We start from the raw sequence: 18,045 nt of genomic DNA on the forward strand, positions 1-18,045 counted from the left end.
AAAACAGGGGATCATCTGAACGCACATCAGGATGCCGACAGACTCACAAATGATGAGTAGCCGTGTTATGGAATAATTCGCACCAGTTGGGAAATGTGACCCGACCATACCTGGATAAGTTGTGTGTGTGTGCGTGTCTTGGGGTTGCCAGAGCGTTGCGCTGACACAACAAAGCTGATGAGCACGGTCCCTCCGGAAGGGCCCAAGAAGGGGGTCGTCAGCAGCGCCTCCGTGTGGCCGTGATGTCCTGACTGCCCCCCCCCCCCCCCCCCCGCCAGGGGAGTGTGTCCTCCGACCACTTGGAGCCGGACTCGGGGCCAGAGCCCAGGGCTTGGGTGCCACATCCATCCTCCTCCCGTATGAGTGACCGTGGGCCTGTTCCTTGACCTCGTCTGAGTCTCCGGAGTAGAACTGATCTCTTTGGGCGAGAAACGGAGATAAAGCTCCCTCCAAACGGAGGTCCGCGTCTAGTACTGGGCCGAAGCAGGCTGCCGTTTCTGACCCAAGTCAGGACCCACCCTCCCCGCCGCCTAGCCATCAGACGAAGTCTCCCCCCGGCGCTGGCTGCTGCACCCACGCCAGCGCAGAGGCGTTGAAAGCAGCTCCCACCCGGGAGGTGGCCTCTCTCTGGAACTCAGCCTTGGGAATCCCAGGCCTCTTCCCAGCCGGCTGTCCAGTCAGCTCAGCACCTGGCGGTGGGGACATTCCCTGACGAACAGGTGAACGGGAGGGCCCGTCTACACAGGCCCTCGGCAGGGATGCAGCACAGACTCCCGGGAGGATTTGCTCCGGCCTCTTTCCTACTTCTTGAGGGTTCAGTAGACAAATAATCACACCTTATCTTTGCATCGTTTTATGACAGGCACGCAGTAAAAGGCATAAGGCAGAAAAGCTGCTTTTCTAGGCCTGACCTGACCCAAGGTGTCCAAGCTTTTCTGAGCCTAAAATTAAAGCTGCAGTTTTAGAAAGACCCAGTATTGGAGGGTGACTCCCCTGTCCCAGCCGCAGGGTCTCCGTATGACCAGCAACCAGTTTGGATCAAATTCCCACCTCCTGCCAAGTGCTCGTTAATGGGAAATTAAACAGAAAAAAGCAAAAACCCCAACACTGTCATGAAATTAGCCTTGTTCAGTCAGCCTAGTCAGGACAAGTCTCTTTTGTACCCAGAATGCAGAATTAGAAGAAGCATTTACTATCTGGGGGCCACCTGGCCATTGCCACCGGTAGGTCAGGGACGTGGGTGCCGCAGTAGAACCCAGAGGCTAAAAAGCCCGCCCCCGCATCCGGTATCGTCGACAACCGTGCTGACTTTTTGCCGGTGTTTGTTCATTTCCGTTGTGGATTTTGGTTAGCAGCATGTTACACTTAATCTTGCGACCTTTTTATTTCAAAATTACCCGACAAGCCCTTCAAAGGCTGCTACAGCGTCTGCACAGTTGTTTGGCCCGGGGAGGCGAGCTCTGTCTGGACACTGGTTCTGGGCTGGGCAGCTTACCCAACATCAGCGCTTCTAACACACCCACGGCCTAACAGGCAGGAATCAGCCCCATGTGACGATGGGACCCTGGGACGCAGCTGGGTCAGGGCAGCACCCGAGCCTGCTTGACAGCTCGCGGTCACTCTGGGCGGCAGGCTCTGCCAGACCGTGGCTTCCCTCGGTGCTGGTGTGAGGCTGCTCTCCGTTTCCACTCCCCGAGGGACCCGGCGGGGAGGGACAGGAAGAGGAGGACGCCTGTGTCAGGTGCGTCGGGTGTGCCCGGAGCCAGGGCCTCACCTGGGCCGTGAGAAGCGGGGGCGCTCCCCAAGGTGACCGGCGCCTCGTCCTGGGAGCCTCGAACGAACAGAACAACACAACCGCAAAACCCGCCCGGTGTCCCTGCTGAGACCCCGGCTCCGAGCGAAGCCCCAGGGCCCCCCGCCCCCCGCTGCCTGCAGCTGGCAGGGGGGCGCACAGCTGCCAGTGGGCCTGTGGACTCAGCGATGTGCACGGTTTACTACCACCCCCTTTAAAGCGTAATTTAAGCAGGTTGACGCTTTTTAATTGCCATCCGTGTCCTGAAATCCGCAAGGGACAGTGCTGGTAACCTGGCTGCTAGTGGCAGAACGCCAGGGCCGGGACTGACACGTCAGGGCACCAGGCGCTGTGGGTGGTTGGTGGCTGGGGGCTTCCTGCCTGCCGGTCGTGTAAGCAGAGAGAGGCGTGTGTGTCTCTCCATCGTCACTCCCCTTCCAGCCAGCAGGCCAGCCTCTTTCTCCTGATGCTAAATATCACTTTCCTCGCGCTGTCCTTGAAATGCTGCCTTCCCGGGTTTCCCAACCCCCCCGAAGCTGCCTCACCAGCACGCACAGCGGCGAGGCCCGGAGTCCCATCCATTCCTGCAGAGCCGGTGTCTGCGGGGAGCTGCCCCGCTTGGCCCCGGGGGCACGGCCAGCCCCGCATCTGTGGACCGGGGCGCGTGAACTGTGCCTCCTAAATTCCCACAGGCTTATGTCCCCGCCTGAAAGGCGGGCAGACGAAGGTCTTGGCTTGTGTCCAGGATCCTCCCCGCCCCCGCGGCCGCGTGCCAGCCCACCCGAGAGGCTCCGCCCACCCAGCCCCTAACGCCCCGCCCCTCTCCCCACCGCTCCAGCCCCACATCCTTCACACCCTTGACTCTGGTTCCCCAAGAGCGGAGACTCCGGGTGGCCTTGTCCCTGCTGTGTCCCCAGCACCCAGCGGACCACTGACTGGCCGCGGTCGGACACCTAATCACCGGAAGGATTAAGTCACGTGATCCTAAGCCGGGTTCGCCGGAGCGCTCAGCGTCAGCGCTGAGTCTGAGCCGGCCTTTCTGGAAGGATGTGCTGCTCAGCTTCCCACGTCATCAGCCCTTGTTCATTTCCATCCTTTCTCTTGTCCGGGCATCGTCCGAGTGCAGTGACCACGCTGACGTTGGGGGCCCAGAGCCCCCAACCTCGTCTGGGTGACATTCCATCTGCGGGTGGACTGAGGTGCTACTTCACAGCCGTGTTGAGAGGAAGGGACAGTTAAAACCTCAGGAGAAGGGGCCTGGGACCCAGGGCACAGCAGGGGCCAGCCCTTCCCACCCCTCCTTCCCACGTCCCTCCTCCTCGGGTGGTGTCTCCTTTCTCTAGAACATCCAAGCCGGGGCAGCGGGCGTGTCCATGTCCGGAGGGCGCAGAAAACCCACGTGCAGGACCCCGTCTCAGGACAGCGGAGGCGCCCCTGCTGTGCCCTTGAGAAGGGGCAGGTGAGACAGGGTGGGACCTTTGCAGCGCCCAGCTGCTGCCCGAGCAGCAGCCAGCCTGTCCCAGCCCCGGGCCTGGGCCTGCCGTGTGAAATGGGAGCGTTTCTCGAGGAGCCGCACTGACGCCGGGAAAGCTCAGGAAGCTCTGGCCGCTCCACCTTTAGGTTCCTGTCGTGGTGGTGTCCTGTTCAGGTTAGGTTCTCTGCGTCCTGTTGCGGCCCTGGCACCCACCCCAGCACAGGCAGAACACACGTGCGCACACGCGAGCCATGCACTTCAGGAGCCCACGTCCTTTCTGGATTCCTAAGGATGCAGGCCCAGCCCGACCAGAGAACGTGCATCTTAAATCAGGAGCAGCCATGTCACTGCGAGCTTATTTGGGCTGGAGTCGGCAGGCCTGCGTCCGCAGGGGGATTAGCCCAAACGCCGACCTCAGCGTCCAGGGCCCATCTCCCGCCTCGTGCTCTTCCAGCTCCTCCCGCTCGAGGCTGCGGGCCGCCTTTCCCCTCCTGGGGTCCACGTCCCCAGCCTCTCTCCCTGCACCGGCTCCTCCATGTCTAACCCTCTCGCTGCTCAGTGTGCCCTGTGTGCCGCCGGCTCGCCTTCCACCTTTGCGCCCCTCTGCGTCCCTGCTCCTGCTGGCTGAGCCCCAGGCTGCGCCACAGGGCGCTGTGAGCCGGACCCCAGCCCCACCCCGGGCCCCAGCAGGCCTCCGATTTGCTTGCTTCCCTGGCAGGACGGGCAGAGGCAGAATCAGTTTGCTGGTGGGCGACTCTCAGATGCCCCGTCAGATGCTGGTACATCTGAGAAGCAGTGATTTCAGCCCAAAGCAGAAGAGGTGGTGATGAGGCCCCCAGCACCATGCAAGCAGAGCCTCACACCGTAAACCCAGGGAGACAATGCCGCCTGGCCGCAAGAGCCCCTGGCCCCAGGCAGTGAGGCAGGCGTGGGGTCCAAGCCCTGGTGGCTGAGAAGGTCTGGCTGGTTCACGGACAACTCCCGAGTGTTGCTCGAGGTGTCTTAGGAATATTTTTAACAGCGTTACTGAGATGTAATTCACGTATCACTCCATTCCCCCATTTAGCGTATGAAAGTCAGTGGGTTTTCATGTGTTGGCAGACGAGTGCGATTGTCACCGGTCGATTTTGAACATCTCTGTCATTTCAGAAAGTAACTCCTTAGGAGTCCCTCATGGCTCAGCAGGTTAAGGATTCCGTGTTGTCACTGCTGTGGCTCTGGTTACAGCTGTGACGTGGCTTCTGTCTCTGGCCGGTGGACTTCCAAATGCTGCAGGCGCAGCCAAAAACCAACCACACAAAGAAGGCTTCAGCTATTATGCCCCCGTCTCCGCCTTATCCTCCTCTAGGCAAATGCTGTCTACCTCTGTCTCTGTACATTTCCCGTTTGGGACACACAAGCACATGGGGTCGTGGAACGTGATCTGCGCCTGGACCCTGCGTTACTCGTCGGGATGTGTTTGAGGCTGGGCTGTAACCTGTGTCAGGGCTTCAGTCCCGTGGGTGACTGAGCAGCAGTCCGTTATGTGGAGAGACCACATCTTATTTGTCCATCATCATCTGGTGGAAATTTCAGTTGATTCCCCATTCGAATGTCATGAATAAGGCCGCTCTGAACGTAGTCGTACAAGGTTTTGTGTGGACATGTTTTCATTTCCTAGCCAAGCGTGGAATTACTGGGTCACACAGGAACTGTTGAATCATCTGCCCGGTTGTTTTCTGAAGTGGCTGCACCCTTTGCATTTTGTGCGAGGGCACTGATTTCTCCACGTTTTCCCCATCACGAGTTATTAGCCGACTTTTGTATTCTACGCGTCCTTGGGGGCACAACTTACCTCATTATGGTTTTGATCTGCAGTTCTCTGACGGCCAATTGTGTCAAAGAGTGCCTTTGTATGTGCTCACTTGTTATTTGTGTGTCTTCCTTGGAGAAGCGTCAATTCAGAGTCTTTGTCCATTTTTTATTGAATTGTCTTTTTATCATAGAGCTATGGGTTCTTTATATATTTTGGATACAAGCCCCATATCAGATATATGACTGACAAATATGTTTTCTTATCCTTTGGGAAACTTTCTTCTCACTTTCTTGATGGTGTATTTTCAACACAAAGGATTTTCTTTTTAATTTTGATGCAGTCCGACTGCTCTGTTTTTTTTCTTTTGCTGTGTGTACTTTTGGTGTTCTATCTGCGAATCATTTGCCAGCTCCAAGGTTGTGAAGATTTACTCCTAGGTTTTCTTCTGAGATCCTCATGGTTGTATCTCTTACGTTTGGGTCTTTGACCCACTTTGAGTTCTTCCGGGTGGGTGGTGTGAGACAGGGATTCAGCTTCACTTTTTGGCATGGGGACAGCCCATTGTCCCAGTGCGTTTGTTGCAAAGGCTGTCCTTTCCCCTCGGGTGGTCTCCACACTCCTGTAAAAATCAGGTGACCACGTTGTATGTGTTTCTTTCTGGACCCTCAATTCTATTCAGCTCCTCTGTGTGTCTGTCCTTGTGCTAGTATCATACTATAGTGATTGCTGTTGTTTGGGGGCTTTTTAGGAAAAGTCGTGGTTTAGTTATAGTTTTGAAACTGGGAAGTGTGAGTTCTGCTTTGTTTTGTGTCCTGTTAGCCGCGGGTATGTCTAGTGAATCGTAAAGGTTGCGAAGCTCGTAGTAGCGGGGCTGGGATCCCCTGCTGTCCCTTCTGTGGTACCGCGTTCCTGGAAGCGGTGACTGGGCATAGGGGCAGTCGTTACCTCGCTGGACCAGCTCCGTCGTGACTTTCCCCAGGAGCACCGAGACTTGGCTCCCAGGAGGAATCCGTGTAAGAGGTGGAATGCCAAGCCTGTGACACCTGTCAGGTGTACCTGCCTTTCATCCTAAAATGCCGGGCTATGGATAACACTTCACTGCCCCATGCAGAGCTTCCTCGTGGCCAAGCAGAACCTCCCCCAAGGCTGACCCCAGAGCCGGCCTGGGGCTGCGAGCCCCTCAGCCCCTCCCAGAGCCGGGCTGCTGACTCCCAACTTCTTGGGTCACCCTAAGTGGCCATTCCATCCTGACTGTTTCCGCCTCCATCTGAAGAGGGACCAGGGGGCGCTCTTTCTGGATGGCCTGCTGCCTGGACGCCTCCCCCGCTGGCACCTTCCGGGCGGTCGTGGCCATGACCGTGGCGGGAATAGGGGAGTTTACTCAGGACCCCTGCGGGAAGTGTAGCCTCAGGGGAACTGTCACCTGCAAGTCCTCATCCTGGAGAGGTGCCTGGGCTGAGCGTCAGCCAGGAACCCGGGAGGAGACCACGCGGGGTCCGAGAAGGGACAGCTCCCTGCCTCCGTCTCTCAGGGTCTCGGGGACGAGGGCCAGCGAGGCTGAGGGGAACGCAGTGAGAGCCGGGACCCCCCCCGCCCTCTCTCTGGCTCCCAGGATCTCAATACAGATACTTGTGAGGTTTGTTTCTCCAAAGCATATTTTAAAAAGTAGGTCTGAGACCTTAATTTCCTAAAATAAATTTCCCAGTGGATTTCTGCCACTGACTTTTAATGTTAAAAAAGAAAGAAAGAAGAAGGCTTTAGTCTGGCCGTGGGGCGGCAGGTGGGCTCAGCCCGTCACTGTCCTGCCCCCAGGGGGGTTGAGGGGCTTTGGCTTCCAGCAACAGCTGCTCTGCTGAGTCCCAGGAAGCCACCTCTAAGGAAAGAGAGCCTGCAGCTCTCGGGCAGGACCTGCCCCACGGCCTTAACGCCGGACCTCCCAGGGGCTCCGTGCCGGCGACCCGACTTTACCGCTAACAGAACACAACCTCCCGGACAACTGTGTTTCAGGGTCATGTGACAATTGCAGTAAATACGCATCTCAAGTCCAATTTACGTTATGCCAAGAACCAGAGTTGAACAGTAATTAACAGTTTGGTTGTCACTCGTTAATGTATGATTTCATTGTTTAATTTTTAAATATTATGAGCTCTTTATATGTGTATTTCTTGATAATATTAGTAACACTGGACTTGAATATTTGCTGCTTGCAAATTGCTTGTTGTAGCTATAGTTTTATAAAGGCATTTTTTATTCTAAAAAGACCAACATCTACAGGTCTCAGTATCAAAACTGAACACACTATCAATGTATTAACTTGTTCTAATTTCAGCTTTAGTAGATTTTGTTGTTTTTTCTCAATTATTGGATTTTAAATCAGTTTAGTGGTGGGCGTGGAATTTCTATTTTACCCAAACAGTATTTTATGTTTTTTTCCGTCCGTTCTTTCATCCTCTCTCTACGTCTCTACCCGCCCCCCAAGTTATTTTTGCATATTTAAGTTTGCAGCTGTGTTGATCCCGACGCCCCCCCCCCCATTCTGTCTTTTCTTCTCACTTTGAATTTGGGAGCAGTGTCAACCTGTGTTTTACCCGCCGTCGCCCAGCCCAGCGGGCGCAGCCCCGGAGCCCCCGTAACCGGGGACGAGTTCAGTGTCGGTTTTCCCGTGCAGGGAGCTGCTGGCCTCGTCCTGGTTGCACATGAGAAGCTGGGACTCGGAGATGTTACGGAGGCGTAGTGAGAGATAGGCACGCGGTGATACTGATGTATAAACGTACTGTTCATCGAGCACTATGGGTAGCAAGGTCCTTTCCGTGCGTTACGTAATTTAAAGATGGAGAAAATTCTAGGACACGAGTGCTTATAAACCACAAGCTCAGGTTAGGAGGCAGTAAGTGGTCGTGCTTTCCTGACCCGAGGTTCCAGATCTTTTAACCATTGAACATTTGACTGGCGGGAAGTGTCCGTTTGGAACAACGGGCTCCATCAGATCGGGACTCCCTCCTGCCCAGGCCCAAGGCACTGCTGCCTTTCTTTCTCTCTCTCTTCCTTTCTTTTTTTCTTCCTCTTCCAATCACAAGGCCTTATTAACCAGGTACTGGCTGCAGCATATAAAATACCAGGCTGGTGGGATGGGCTGTTCCAGAGTCCCTCGCACCAGAGCTGGAGCTGTAAACAGGCGAAGTGCTCCCGGGAAAGTTTAGGGACTTTTATTAAATCCTAAGGAGGAGGCGGGGAGGTGTTCTTTTGTTTTATTTATGTATTTATTTATTTATTGTCTTTTGTCTTTTTAGGGAACGCCTGGGGCATATGGAGGTTCCCAGGCTAGGGGTCTTATTGGAGCTGGAGCTGCTGGTCTACACCACAGCCACAGCAACACCAGATCCGAGCCACGTCTGCAACCTACACCACAGCTCACGGCAACGCCGGATCCTTAACCCACTGAGCGAGGCCAGGGATTGAACCCGCAACCTCATGGTTCCTAGTCGGATTCGTTTCCACTTCGCCCTGATGGGAACTCCTGTTCTTTTGTTTTAAATCATGAAGTTGAGAAAAAAGACCAATCTGGTCTAACTCCTCTCTCTTTCTGGGAACTTAGGGGTTTAGATCTGTGGTCTGTGGCCTGTATTCCTGGCAAGACACACAGGTGCTCACACCTGGCGCCCGTCCGTGGCTGAAATCATGCCTTGGGAAGAGTAAGCGTGGAGGAAGGCGTGAGACTCGGGGCTGAGGGTGGGCGGCCGCAGATGGGACGGTGGCTCCCAGGTAGCAGGCAGGAGGGCTGCGTTCCAGACAAAACAGCCCAGGGATTCCCTCTGTGTCTTGTTTGACTCAACTAGCTGGTCGCCTGTTGTTCAAATGAGGAATCCCAGAGACAGGCACCGTGGTGCCTGAGTGTTGTGCTGTGGTCTGCTGAGCCCTTCGCTGGAGTGTCAGTGCCCAGAGGTCTTCCAGCAGGACCGCGCCAGCAACAGGCAGCGGCCCTTGGGAGTGAATGAGGGCGTCCCAACAAGCTCCTGTCAGAACCGTCGCGGGGAAGCACCCGAAGCCACCACGAGCCCCCAGGACTCAGATCCCCGCCAGGTCTCGGGCCTCCGCTCCTCCTGAGCTGCGTTTGAAGGCCTGGCTGTCCCAGAAGGAGCCCTAGATGTGCCAGCCAGAGTGCCGTTTCCATTAGGGCCCCGCGAGCTCCCTGAGGAAATCACAGGCTGAATAAGGACCTTGTGTGAGCCCTGCCGCCCCCCCACCAGACGCAGAAGGAGAGACTAGAGAGGAGGCTGGGGAGCCTGGTCCCCAGACCAGCAGCCCCAGAACCTTCTCAGGTAGAGCGGAATGTCCCACAGCCGGCAGGGAACAGGACCTCCCAGACAGCGCTTGTTCCAGACAGAACAAGGGGAAAGCCCCCAGAGCCCAAAGAGCCCCCCGTCCTGGAGAATAATTCGCCAGGGGCCCCTGTCTGTGGAGAATGGGGAGGCTGGCGGGCCCACGGCGACCGCCGAGGGCACCTTCTCATCGCGCTGCTTCCGAATGTCCTGCCGACACATCATCAGACGCTTGACCCTCCCATTCCGACTTTGCAGATGGAGACACCGAGACGCAGAGAGACCAAGTGACCCCCCCTCGGTCACAGGCTGGGAGGACCCAGATCAGGACTTAGAGAGAACCCCGACTCTGGGCCTGCGTCCTGCCACGGAGTCACGCTGCCTCCGTTCCTAGGAGAGAAGGCTTCCTGCAAGGTAACCCCCACCCCTGGGCGTGTGTCCTCGGCGGGCACAGCCCCGTGTGCACAGGGAGGCTGTGCGTGTGCATGTGCGTGTGTGTGTGCGTGCGTGTGTGTACCCGCATGTGAGCACCAAGGGCTGACGGTCGGATGTCAGTCCAGATGTGGTCCGCAAACCGCGTCCTGTGATCACAGCTGGCTCCACCCTCCCTGCCCCAGGCCTCCGTGGCCGCACTGCTCAGGTGGCTCCATGTCCCCTTGGAGGCCCTCATCCCTGTCATCTCCTGGTGTCCGCCACCTCCCCTCTCTGGCGGCATCGCGACCTATCCTGGGGCTCATACAAGAGACGTGCCACCCTGGAGCCCTCAGGCCTGTGCTCATGGGTCTGGGCAGTGCCCCTCTCACGGCCCGCCCACTGCAGTCTGGGCACTCTGGCTGCTGTCCTGCCTCCTCTGGAGCGTCACTCAGAGACCCACTCTTGGTCTCCTGAGACCAAGTCCAGCAATCTCGGGGTCAGAGGGGTCTCCCAGCCCCCACCCCATCACCAGATGGATGAACCTTCCCACACTGACCCGCAGCCACCTGACCACGGCCCAGTGGGGTCAGTGTCACACCGCAGGGCTGTGTTCAGCCCCCTCGTACGCGGGGTCCTAGCTCAGCGTTAACCCCTGCCCCCTTCTAGAACCTCCTCCCCACTCGCTTGCAGCTACGAGCTTCTTCTGTAGCTTCTCTTCTTCTGTGGGCACCTACATATCCGTTCCCAGACAGTCCGTCTCCGCGCCAGTCAGGACGCAATGTCCCTCCTTCCACGGGCACCGCACTTCACCGTTTACAAAGCCCCGGGCTGGCCGTGCACGTGCACACCCATCCGACCCGCACTGAGCTCGCGGGCCGCCGTGTGCGCTGTGCGGGGCAGAGCTGGGGTCCGAGGGTAAGAGGCACACTCAGTGGGGAAACCAAGTCCCCGCCCTTTTCTCTCAGATGCCCGTGTTTCCTATGTAATGACTCGTGAAAGGTTTTCGCTTCCGAAACTCTTCCGTGGGGCAGTGTGCTTGGTCTCCCCGAGCACAGACGGACTCCATGGATTACACGTCCTCACTTGCAGACACCGCCGTCTCTAATTTTTCTGTTCTGTATTTCTTTAGTAGTATTCCAGTCCTTAAAAAAAAAAAAAAAAACAATTTTTTAAAAATTGGATTTTAAAAAAAATGGGGATTAGAAAATCACTAGGATAATTTCAAATCTCTAGGTAAATGGGCACTTCTGTGAATTTTTTACATCATAACATATTTGAATCTTTGAATTTTATTTTTTGTGTCACTTCATCAAAATGTAAATGGGGGAGAAGTTGGAAAACGCTGAATATAGACCAGATGTAGCCTCAGAAGCGGACGTATAGATTAGCTCGTGAATGCAGAGCGGCGCTGATTGCTCATTGAAGCTGTTTTCCCGTCACATTTGCGGGTCTGTCCCTGGGAAGGGGAAGCGCTGTCTGCTCTGCGGCTCCCGCCGGAGGGCCTGTCTGCCCGAGGCCGGGGTTCAGCAGACGAGGAAGCACCTTCCTGGCCGGGTCACGAACACGCAGCCGAGGTTGTAGAGCAGACGTGGGGCCGACACGCAGGCGGGAGGAGGTGCCCGTCGAGGTAGCGAGGGGCTGACCCGGGGAGCCCTGGACGCCAGGGTCCACGGCCGGGGCGGGGGACCCGAGGGCCGCAGCAGCCGGGGCTCGCCGGGAAGCACACGGGCCGTAGAGCCGCCGGCGCTGGGACCCTGGCCGGGGTGACTGTGGGTCGGCCTGCATTTTGTACTCCTAGGTGGGGCAAAACACAACCAGCAAAGAAGAAAAGAAAACACATGCAAGGATAAGCGGGCAAAGGAGTTCACACCCGGGACTCGGGAAGAGGCGGCGTAAGCCCTGAGAGTCGGGCAGAGGCATTACACGTTGGTGCAGAATGTTTAAAAAGGAGAACAATAGCCGAGGGCGAGAGTAAGAGCTTCCCGGCGGCAGGGGAAACCCAGCTCGTCAGCTGGAAAGTGCGGGCCTTGTGCAGGGTCAGGAGGGCGAGGGAGCAGCGTGGCCCTCAGCAGAGGTGCCGGCCTGTGCCTTCCACGCCCCCTTCGCCCTCGAGAAGCCGGCGTGATCCTGCTTTCCTCGCCAGGGCAGGGCTCTTCCATCTGCTGACCGCACTGACACTGTCCTTTAAGAAAACCATCTTGTGGGAGTTCCCATTGTGGCTTGGTGGCTTAAGGACCTGACAGCGTCTCTGTGAGGATCCGAGTTCAATCCTGGCTTCACTCGGTGGGTTAAAGATCCAGTGTTGCCGTGGCTGTCGTGTAGGCCTGAACCTCCATTTCGACCTGGGCCCAGGAACTTCCATGTGCCACCCATGCGGCCCAAAAAAGAAGAAAGAAAACCGTATTATGGAAATAGGCACAAAGATGTGTGTGATATCTATGCGGCCTTCTTTACAGTGGAATAAAACAATACAACAACCTAAGCCTCCACTCGCAGGAGAACTCACAGGGATGGCTGGATAAATTATTGGCTGTACATTTTGTGGAATATTATGCAGCTGTCCAAAAAGCATAATCCATAGGCACTGACCCGAAGAGGTAGCCGTGACGTGATTCGTGCAAACTCACAACTTACGGAGAGTTTGTGTGCAAAGGAGCCTGCTTTTGTGCAGAGGAAACGGACAGATGAAGCGGCTCTCTGTTCGTTACGTTTTAGGCGCAGAGAGAACTTGCGGGTGAGAAGGCTGGCTGGGGGAAGAGAGGCTGTCCCTGCCGCTTTATCCCCGCTGCGGGGCCGGCAGTCACTGTGTGCCCTTCTCTTGGTTTTTTCAACCCAATAATGTGGGCGTGAAGAGAGGCAGGCTTTGTTGCTTAGGCTTGAGGATGTCCCCAGGGAGCCTTTCTGGGTCCAGGGTGCAAATGGCACGGCATCTCCGCTGTGCACGTGACGGGGACAGGGGACAGCATCCGGGGAAGGCGGCAGACTGGGTGTTAATGGCTGAGCCATGGCGGTGCCCAGGAGGTGGCGCGTGGAAGGCCACGCACGCAGCAGCCGAGAGCCGAATGCGACAAGTGATTTGCCGGGAAACGGAGACCAGGAGGAAGCCAGGTGTGATTTTAAGGTTTCCCGCTGAGAGAGGACCCTTCCTTTGCTCCGTAAACAGCCACTGACAAGTAGAGGGCTCGTCCTGGGCCTTCACAGGCTCCGTCCTGCCTTCAGGGCCTTGCGAAATGAGGAAGGGACCCCTTCTGACCCCAGCGCAGAAGCAGGCGTCGGATGCAGGGGCCGACCAAGGCGGAGGGCGGGCGTCCAGGCAGTGAGAGCAGCGAGACAGGGAGAGACGTCCTGTGCAGGCAGGGCCGGCTGGACAGACAGACCCGAGGGTGGCTTTCAGTGAATTTGCTGGAGACCACGGGGCTCTGGACACAGCTGGAAATGTGGACCCAAGGCTGAAACGAGAGGCCAGGACTATGGATGCTGGTTGAGCCCAGGCCGCGGGGTGGACACGTGGGCTCCGAGCGCGACTGGACCTGCCGGGGTCAAGAGCTGTGATCTGGGGAAAGTGGGGGTCACGTGGAGCCTCTGCTGAGGGCTGATATGCTCAGCTCTGGGGAGTCCTGGATTCTAGAAGTGACATCCGGCAGGGCACAAGCTGGCTGGGGGAAGGGCACTGCTGGAGAAGTGGCCACCGCTCAAAAGGAGATGAGAAGGTCGCTGACGTAGCAGGTGGGACGGGGGCCTGAGCTGAGGGGAGCAGGACCGTGGGTGTCAGGAGAGGCTGAACTTGCTGGGGGGACAGAGGCAAACCCAGGATTCCCCCAGAAGGGGTCTCGCAGCCTCGCAGGGTGGGGCCTGGAGATGGGCTGGGGGACTCAGGTGTGACCTCCAGCTCCAGGTCTCTCTAGCTGCACAACCCCCAAAGTCCTAGACGCTGTCGTGATCAACCTGCCACGTGGCGCTGCCTCCGGGTGGAAGGCAGAGTCACTGACAGGGCCCGCGAGGGCCCCTGAAGCCATCGTCAGCCTTTTCCAAACATCCGTTCTTTACTTTTCTCGAGTGTCCCTTCCCTGGAGGAATGTTCCAGCAGAAGCCGCAGTGCACTTTCCTCCTCCTCTCTCCACCGTGTGGAGCGACCGAGCCCCTTAAGCAACTTCCACCCTCTGCCCAGTGTCCGTCTGGTCTTTAAGGGACTCGCGTGCTCTCCTTTAGTCCAAGGCAAGTGTTTATCACCCAGCAGCCGCTCTTGTGCCAGGGGATAAGCCAGAGATGGACACAGCCCGTCCTATGCCCACCTGTCCCACAGGGCTCCCCGGGGGCGGGTTTGTCCTGGGGCACAAGGCCTGGACTCTGCTGTGAGCTGTCCCGGCTCCCAGGTGCCAGGACTGCAGCTTCCGAGACGTCCTGGGCGCACCTGCCTTGTCCAGGGAGCCTAGAAGTCTAGGAACTTAATCGGGTTCAGGACGATTGTCAAAAGTCCAAGAGAAATACTTGCAACTAGAAAAGAAAGTTGTGTTCCCACCTCTTCACACACACACACACACACATGCGCGCGCGGTCGGTTGTGTAAACACAGCTGTGGGAGTCACTCGGAGACCACACTCCAAGGCCGGGTCAAAGACCGCTCATGCCGGGCGGTGTTGGGAAGAGTGGCTGAGATGCGCCAGCCTTCTTTGCGTCCCAGCTGTCACCGTGTGGGGACAGCTCGGGGGTTAGGAGCTTCCTGCTCCCCGCCTCCCGGGAAATGGAGGGGAGAAGGTGGACAGACCTTGCTCGCGGGCCAGGCCCCGTGCCTGCTCCTCCCTCAGAATCGTCTCCCCGAGTCTCTGGACCCCCAGTGGGGTGAGGAGGAATTTTGCCCCTGGGAGAACTGATTGGCTCTGTCAGTGAACGGGGAGCCCCGGCCACGCCAGGCCACCTGCCCCTGAGACGCCCCTGCCTCACCACGCACTCAGGTAGGATCATCCACAGAGACGGAAGGGCCCTGCTGACACGGAGGCAACAGCCCCAAACCCCGCGGGAGGGGCCGCACCGCCGTCTGCAGGGCGCCAGAGGCGTCCACCTGCCTCCACCCTGGAGCCGTCCCTGCCGAGGTCCAGAGTGCGGGGACTCAGGGGAGGTGGCACCCCAAACAAGCACCTTAGGACAGGAGCGCCGTTCCTTTGAAGGCGGGCAAGGGTCCCTGCACACTTGTCTGGAGGAACTTCCTGAGAACAGAGGACCAGCGACCCCCGGAAGAGGGCCAGAGGGGAGCGTAGGTGCGTCATTAAACACCAAGGCAAAGCGCCCGGTTAGAGACGCGGATGACCTCCGGACAAGCTTTTTTTCTGAACCTCGGCGCCCCCGTCCAGCCCTCAGCGTCCACACTGGGACCTGCACTGCCCACAGAGGTCCTGATGACAGATCCGGGTCTGGAGCCAGGGCAGGATCCTATGCCTCTCAGTTACATAAGCCCCCACGCCATTCCTGTGTCTCAGGTCTGGCTTATCTTGACCTGGAAGAGGGCCTGGAGCCTAGATGTCCTGCTTGGCTGTCCTCGGATGCAGATATCCTTGAGGGCCGAGTGCCCGGGCAGGAGGGCACCCAGGAGCCTGGACGTGGTGGTCATCGCTGTGGGAGCCCAGCCCTGAGCCGGCCGGGACCAGATCAGGAGCAGCACAAACACGTGTGGACTGGGCAGGTGTCACACACAGGGGACCGGAAGGGACCTCGGGCACCTGGGCTGCTGGGTGGATGCTGCCACGCTAGCCGTCAGTGGCCAAGAGACGTGGGGTAGTTTCCAGACCCCTATGTTTGCAGACAGGTCAGGGGTCTGGTCTTGGATACGAAGCCTCCAGATGCTGCCACGCTAGCCGTCAGTGGCCAAGAGACGTGGGGTAGTTTCCAGACCCCTATGTTTGCAGACAGGTCAGGGGTCTGGTCTTGGATACGAAGCCTCCAGATCTTGGGTGTCAGTCTCATGTGCGGGGCACCAAGGGGCCCTCAGACCACAATGCTGCCCAGTGCCTGCCCCTGTGCCTCCCAGGCTGGACCCTGGCCTCTACATTTCCTGCCAGAACCAGCTCTGAGGACAAAGTGGGGAGAAGTGGTTAGAAACCACTCCTGAGAAACTAAAACCAAGCAGGAGGCATAGCTCTTCCAGACTTCAAGCAATATTACAAAGCCACAGTCATCAAAACAGTGTGGTACTGGTACCAAAACAGACATACAGACCAATGGAACAGAATAGAGCATCCAGAAATAAACCCTGACACCTATGTTCAATTAATCTTTGACAAAGGAGGCAAGAGCATAAAATGGGGAAAAGAAAGTCTTTTCAGCAAGAATTGCTGGGAAAACTGGACAGCTGCATGCAAATCAATGAGACTAGAACACACCCTCACACCACACACAAAAATAAACTCAAAATGGCTAAAAGACTAAAATAGAAGATAAGACACCATCAAACTCCAGGAAGAGAACAGAGGCATAACATTCTCTGACATCAGCCATACAAATGTTTTCTTAGGTCAGCCTCCCAAGGCAACAGAAATAAGAGCAAAAATAAACCAATGGGACCTAATCAAACTGACAAGCTTTTGCACAGCAAAGGAAACCAAAAAGAAAACAAAAAGACAACTTACAGAATGGGAGAAAATAGTTTCAAATGATGCAACGAACGGGGCTTAATCTCTAAAATATACAAACAACTTACACAACTCAACACCAAAAAAGCCAACCACCCAATGGAAATATGGGCAAAAGACCTGAATAGACTGTTTTCTAAGGAAGATGTACAGATGGCCAACAAGCACATGAAAAAATGCTCAACATCCCTGATGATTAGAGAAATGCAAACCAAAACTACCATGAGCTACCCCTCACACCAGTAAGAATGGCCATCATTAATAAGTCCAGAAATAACAAGTGCTGGAGAGGTTGTGGAGAAAAGGGAACCCTCCTGCACTGTTGGTGGGAATGTAAGCTGGTACAACCACTATGGAGAACAGTATGGAGATACCTTAGAAATCTATACATAGAACTTCCATATGACCCTGCAGTCCCACTCTTGGGCATGTATCCAGACAAAACTTTTCTTAAAAAAGACACATGAACCTGCATGTTCATTGCGGCACTGTTCACAATAGCCAAGACATGGAAACAACCCAAATATCCATCAACAGATGATTGGATTAGGAAGATGTGGTATATATACACAATGGAATACTACTCAGCCGTAAAAAAGAACAACATAACGCCACTTGCAGCAACATGGATAGAACTAGAGACTCTCATCCTGAGTGAAGTAAGTCAGAAAGAGAAAGAAAAATACCATATGATGTCACTTATAACTGGAATCTAATATACAGCACAAATGAACGTTTCCGCAGAAAAGAAACTCACGGACTTAGAGAAGAGACGTGTGGCTGCCTGGGGGGAGGCGGAGGGAGGGATGGGGAGCTTGGGGTTAATGGATGCAAACTATTGCTCTTGGAATGGATTTACGAGATCCTGCTGTGTCGCATTGAGAACTATGTTTAGATACTCACATCGCAACAGAAGGATGGGAGGAAACAGTGGGTATACATGTATGTGTAACTTGGTCCCCATGCTGTACAGTGGCAAAAAAAATAAAGGAAAGAAAGAAACACACCTCCAACTCAGAAAATTTGACTATTGATGCAGACAGAGACACATTTTCTTACTTTTCCACTTGCTTTCTCTGGACAGTCTCCTAGATTCGGGGCGCTTGGGCCGGGGGTGATCCTGTGACGGTCGTTCTCTGGCCGCTGCGTGGCTTTCCCACGGCTCCCGGGCCAGGGCGTGGCTCGGCCATCGGCGCAGAGGTCGGCCTTAGGGAGGGCTGTCCCCTTACCCGCGGACACCGTGGCTGGACCGCAGGTGTCCAGGGCTCCTGTCACCAGACGTTTGCACTGCGACCTGGCAGCACAGCCACTGCCGTGTTCTCGGGGTTCACAGGGTCGTTTGGAAGGTGTGAAGTCCCGCCCAAGACCTAGAGGTTACTCAGCCTTTGACCTCTGCTGGGAGGAGTCGGGTTCCACGATGGTCACTTCAGGGCACTGCCCTGAGCCATCGGAGCCAGGCGGCTGTTCCGCCGTCCCTGGTCCTAGCGAGCTGTGCCAGGGCAGTTCCCAGAGGCCCCGGCTCCGTCTCCCAGACTCTTTCTTGCCCGAAGAAGCGGCATCAGTGGTCTTCGTCAGACCTGTGCCTCTACCGTTTCTCTTGGAGGCAAGTCCGCTCTGCCCACAGTCCT

The 18,045-nt window shown here is 56.3% G+C and overlaps 1 protein-coding gene across 41 annotated transcripts in view; it reads left to right on the plus strand.

Annotated features, from left to right (window-relative positions):
• MYT1L (myelin transcription factor 1 like) overlaps positions 1-18,045 on the plus strand; it is a 365,957-nt gene that overhangs the window by 217,117 nt on the left and 130,795 nt on the right. For all 41 annotated transcript variants that reach the window (XM_021087911.1, XM_021087915.1, XM_021087912.1 and 38 more), the window contains one exon: positions 9,639-9,794. The gene's annotated coding sequence lies outside the window, so the exon portion shown is untranslated. The remainder of the gene's footprint in view (positions 1-9,638; positions 9,795-18,045) is intronic.

Source organism: Sus scrofa, chromosome 3, assembly GCF_000003025.6.
Source record: "Sus scrofa isolate TJ Tabasco breed Duroc chromosome 3, Sscrofa11.1, whole genome shotgun sequence".
NCBI lineage: Eukaryota > Metazoa > Chordata > Mammalia > Artiodactyla > Suidae > Sus > Sus scrofa.